Genomic DNA, 6,000 nt, shown 5'->3' on the forward strand with positions numbered 1-6,000 from the left:
ATTTTAATACCCACTATGAATTATAGCTTTTATATTGCGATAGAGAGAGGGGGGCAGGGGAAATGTAAACCCTCTGCAATGAAGTATCTGGAGAACTGTAACCAGAGATAAACACTTTTATTATTTAAGTCAACTTATTTCATAAAATTATTTTAAAACGTTGCTGCACTATCCCCTTTAAAGGTTGCCTAGTATTTTATTTTATAGGTCAAATTTACATAGCTAATTGCCTAATACTGAACCTTTAGATGGTTCTGTTTAATATCTAATGTGTGTGCATGTGGAGGGGGGAGAGGCCCTACGTGTTGAAATTTAGGTCTAAAACTACATCAGAGCCAATCAAAGCGAATCTAACAGCTTTGGAAATGCTGGACACGGTTGACTTTTGTTCTGTCTGAATAAGTCTAATAATAATAAAAAGATGGTGAAATAGGAAGATTTTTTTTCTCACGCTAAGTGTCATGGTTTTTAGGGACTTTACTCGCTTGCTAAGAATTCAGACAAGGAAGGACACGCAGGGTGTCGGGCAGTGAAGCTGGGTTACACTTTATTAGTTTTTAATTTATCTTCATTGTTGAAAGTATTCCAGATGTTCCCCCGCTTCTACCCCACGGGCCCCCCCGCCCACCCCGCCGGGGCCTTCGCCCGGCTGCTGTCCCTGTGCTCGGGTCATGCCCGTGTGCATTCAAGGCCTCCGGTTAATCTCCTTCCCACCCTGGGAACCAGAGGTTGAACGTTTGTCAGGATCCATTCACGACAGACCCGAAATGTTGGATTAAAGGAATTTTTATTTAATCAGCAAAGAACCAATGAGTAGAATAACATTTCCAAACCTCTTCTTTAGGCTGTGAAGGGTTAAAACAGGCCGTCTACTTTAAAATATTTTCCGTAGGCAAAGAGTAGGAGCTTTTATCATTTAGGTTCAATGCATATTGCTCTCAGGTGCTTTATTTTTTTTTCAGAGAACTGCTTCAATGTCCTATTTCCCTCCGTTCTCTGCAATTAATTTGGGGATGCTCAGCCGCATCTGGAAGGGAGGAGGCCTGTAAGCGTAGCCCATGCGCTAAGACCTCAGGTAGCTCCCTGGACCCGTATCTCCCCGCGCGGCGCATCCTCCCGACCTCGCAAAGGCACCCGAGGCTGATATTTCCTGCAAGTAGATTATAAGTAAATAGTATAGACCAGCCCTGCACCTCGGAGCTGTAACTCTTCGTAAAATGACCCCGTATAACAACATTAACTTAAATGTACTATAAATTCAGACCGTTTCCCTTTTGTTGGGTTTATAGTGAGATTACTGTAAGCAATTTATATACAGACCTGGAGCTTTTCGCCTGATTTATAGTATCTGTTGTTTATACATTGTGCCTCCTGTATGTGTTACATTCTTCCTCTTGCCCAGGTTTTGTTCACTATTCCAAGTATATACATTATAGAAAAGCTCTTTCAGACGCTGGCCAATTAATTTTTTTATTTTTTTTTGCCTCGTGAGACATCAATTCACTTTACAATTGAGTTAATTTTAAAATATACATATGAGAATTGGAGGAAAAGCTGCAGGTACTAAGCTTGCCAAAACCCGTCATTCCTGCTGCTTTTTGTTTCTAAAACTTATTACAAAAATTACTTGTTCCTCTTTCCGGGCTAAAATTATTTTTTTTAAATCTAATTTTAAAACAACTTTGAGCATCTTGTATCAGGTAAGCATATCATAAACATTAAACAAATTGAGCAAAATGAGAAACTGGATAATAAACATGTTTAGATACTTATAGCAATAAACCCTATGCTTCCTTTTTTTTTATGTAAAAAAAGCCAAGGAGCAGGGCCATCTGCCCTTCCAAGGACAAAGCGTATTTCCTAAAATACAGGGCCTCCGCCCACCCACAGAGGTCATGAGTAAGGACAGCTGCTGATGGAGAGAGTCCGTCCTAAAAATAACCAAGAAATGATGATAAAGTCCAAGGGACCAGATCCAGAAGCAACAGATAAAAGTAGCAGCCCAGCCAGCGTGGCTCAGCGGCTAAGCGTCGACCTATGAACCTGGAGGTCACAGTTCGATTCCCGGTCAGGGCACAGGGTTTTGGGCTTGATGCCCAGCAGGGGGCACACAGGAGGCGGCCGACCCATGACTCTCATCACTGATGTTTCCATCTCTCTCTCCCTCTGCCTTCCTCTCTCTAAAATCAATAAAAACAGATATTTTAAAAAATAGCAAAATAAATATTTTGACACAAGGTACAAAATTTGTAAGAATAGGAACAGTTTAACCACAAAACAGGTTTTTGTCAGAATGCAGTTCAGTTCCTGCCATCTTTAAGCCTTTAAGGAAGTTGCCACGCGGGGTGGGACGGATTTCTGATACGGAAGGAAATGGAAGTCGGTCTTTTTCATGACTGAGCCAGAGGCAAAGAGTAAGAAGCCGAGTCGCCGCTGGAGATGCGGCTCCTGCCCCCTGGGTTCTACCCGAGTGTCAGCTCGATGCAGACGTCGGCTGTGTTCTTAAGGAGCTGTCCTGGCTTCATGCTATTCTGCAGGCCCCGCCCACTCCTGACGTATTCATTCTGGCTCTTTACAGCCTTTTCAAAACTCCATTGCTTTCCCCGGACCCAACACTCCCTTTTTATTCAGCAGCAGATGACCTTGTCTCCAGACTCATTAAGAACAGGGAAGGTGATAAATGGGAACCACATAAATCTAGCCCGCGTGATGCGCTGCGATGGCGCCGTCTTTATTAGAAGCGTGATTTAGGGCTAGTTTCACTTTCTGTTGCTGTTACGGGCGGTGGCGTGATTTCCCAATATTTTATATCTGTGGCAACCGTGAGTGAGTAACGCTGCTCCCGGAACGAGGAACCCCCCGCCGCCCAGCCCGCACCCCAGGACTTCCCCTGCGCACTCCCCGCTGGCATAAAGTGACTCCAGGAGGGTCAGCGGCTTTATCGAGACTCCAGCCCGGCCCCCATGGCTCAGGGGGTTGAGCACCAACCTAGGATCCAGGAGATCGGGGGTTGATTCCCGGTCAGGGCACAGGCCCGGGTTGCGGGCTCGAACCCCAGCAGGGGGCGTGCAGGAGGCAGCCGACCCATGACTCTCATCATTGATGTTTCTCTCTCTCTCCCCCTCTCCCTTCCTCTCTCTGAAACCAATAAAGATATTATTTTTTTAAGAAAAAGAAAGACTCCAGACTTCTCCTGTGGGTTCTACGCCTTGTTCGAAGCCCTGCGCCCCTTCTTCAGGGAACCGCTGGATGTACAAACAACGGGATTACAGGTAGGATGTGCCACAGAGGCTCAGGGATGCGCCCGATGGCACCAACTTAGCAGGTGGGTAGAGAGTTGGCCAGGGAGCCAAGCATGCCCCTGACCCCCGACAGTCCCTGCTCCCGGGGAGACCAGGGCCCCACATGAGGTACATGACAGCCAGGCAGACGTGCTCCAGGGTCCCACATCCACGTCGACCTTGCGTCACGCTGGGTTGGTTGAAAACATAACATGAACAGCTCTGCCGCAAGAGCCCCTGATCTTTTGACCATGACGCTCTTCAGAGCACCTGAGAAACGTACAGAGAGCCTGGAGTGACCGGCCTGCGGGAGGCGTGTTCCAGGGTAACCCCACGGCCCCTGCTCCCTGGGGTACATGCCGCACGCAATCACCTCTTGTGAGCGGAGCACGGGGATATGACGGATGTCACTCCCCTGGTCGGGATGCCAATCAGTCGACTGTGAGGGGCTCAGAAGGGAGATGACGCTGGTTGGGTTAAACCTAATCGAATGAGCCCTTTAAAAAATGAAACACGTCAGAGGGACGCTCTCCTACCGGCCTGGGCGGAAGCCAGCAGCCCCGTTGTGAGGGGAGTCAGCTGGCGAGGGCCTGTGGGCGGCCTCTGGGAGCAGAGAGCGGTCCCTGGTTGACGGTCAGCAGGCGAACAGGGACCCAGTCATGCTGCAGGGAAATGACTCAGCCAAAGACCATGGGAAGCTGAGGGGCCCGGTGTTTCCGCCGCGGTGCTCTGATGTCCCAGAGGTGCCATCGGCGCGCTTTACCCTTTAAAATCCAGATGTTATCAGTTAAATAAATTGATGAGCAAAAAGGGTCCAGAGACACAGAAACAGGGAACAGGCTGACCAGTCTCAGAGGGAAGGTGGGGGTGGGGGGCGTGGGGAGAGGCCAACCTAAGAACTCACCTGCATGTGCCCATCACCCAAGGGCACAGACCACCGTGTGGCGAAGGCCGGGGCCCGTGGGTGGGGTGTGGAGGGCGGTCAGTGGGGTAAGAGGGGACATCTGTAATATTTTCAACAATAAACATAAAATAAAATAAAATAAAATAAAATAAAATAAAATAAAATAAAATAAAATAAAATAAAATAGAACTCAGGTGTCAGCGTAGGTGCTCAAAACTCAGCTTATTCATCGATAAATGACTGGCCAGAGGGCCGGGCGTGAACTTCAGTGGGTCACTATCGAGTGGACAGAGGGCCGAGCAACAGCCTCAACAGTCGTCACCGTCAAGCCCATCTAAAGACAGCATCTCAGATGCAGGTTAAAATCACATTAAAAGCATTGTTTACGGATCACTGACGACCGAGCGGAATCGCACCTCCTCTGTTTGCGCTCCTGCCTCCTAAGCAAATGTACCTGCAGTTTGGTGAATGGGTTTAACCTTTCACAGGCGGAGAAATGAGATTTTCATTTCATCTCCCTTCCAGGAAGCCGAAGTTCAAAGGAAGCCACCCGAGCCACCGGGGTTTTATGTATAATGTATTACATAACTTTATAATTTTAATTCTATATTTACAAAAGGGGTTATTATTTTACCAAAGTTCCTGAACTAACAGAGGTCAGAGCCATTACTGTGTACACAGCAGGGACACTCGTTTTACTTAAGCCTGTTAGTGTTGATATTGTCAAATATTTAACTTTTCACACTACATTTAATTGCATCAAGGAAATAATTAGTGTGAGTATATATATTTAACACCAGTATCCCAAATGGCATACAACAAAAATCGAATCTAGTTAAAATTTATGAAAAATACGAATATCTAACAACTACCTGAGGCCTGATTTTAAAGAACCATGAAACAGAACGGGGAAGATTCGCGCACAGCCGGGCCCCCGCGGTCCCTGCGGCCCCTCCCTGTCCCATTACTGTAATAATTCCCCCGCAGTCCCCTCGCCCTCACGTCCTCTCCCCGCCTCTGGTAACCTCGGTTTCCTCCCTCCTTCTGGGCCAGCTGAGCCCCGGCTCCCCCTCCCCAGGTCACCCTCCCCTCCGGTCGGTTCTGATTGTCACCCCTCCTTTTGGGTAGAACAGAGGCAGCCCTGGCTAATTGGACCCCCGGTCTCTGTCCCCGCCTTAGCCGTTGACCTTTGGGGGTTAGAAACCGCTCCAAACGCAGGAGACTCCGCAGAGCGCCGGGCAGCCCTCGGGGCTCTTCGTGAGGGTGGGGATCTTAAGTAACTGGGAGGAAGCTTCTGCCCACAGACGCCCCTCACACGGTCCTTCAGATGACCCCAGGGCCCCTCATCGCCGCCCGACCGGGAGCCTAGTAGGTGCTCACTGCGTGTCTGCCAGAGAATAAACAAGCGCGTGAATTAATATGTTAAACGTGAGATGAAAAGGGGGAGGAAAACCAGAAAGAGAAGAGTGTAGAATGGACCCCTCGAGCCGGCAGGTCCTCCCCTCCCGTCAGCTCTGAGCACCCCGGGGTTCCCCCCCCCCCGCAGAAACCTGCAGCGGATCCCAGCATCACCCCACTGCCACCCCCGCGGGGAAACGGGGTGCGGGGCGCCTGCTCAGCGCCTAACCCCAGCACTTACCTTAGGCAACGTTTCAAGGTGTGCGCAGGCCTTTCAGAGCCGCGGCGCCTCGTTTAAATTCACCTTCCACGAGCGGCTCCCTGTTCCCAAGTGAGTCGGCACCTCTCAGCCAGCTTTTAAAATGAGGACGGTAATGTCGCGTGATAACCTCGGCCGCGCGCATCGCGGCCCCTTTC

Source organism: Miniopterus schreibersii (assembly GCF_964146895.1).
Source record: "Miniopterus schreibersii genome assembly, chromosome: 9".
Classification (NCBI taxonomy): domain Eukaryota; kingdom Metazoa; phylum Chordata; class Mammalia; order Chiroptera; family Miniopteridae; genus Miniopterus; species Miniopterus schreibersii.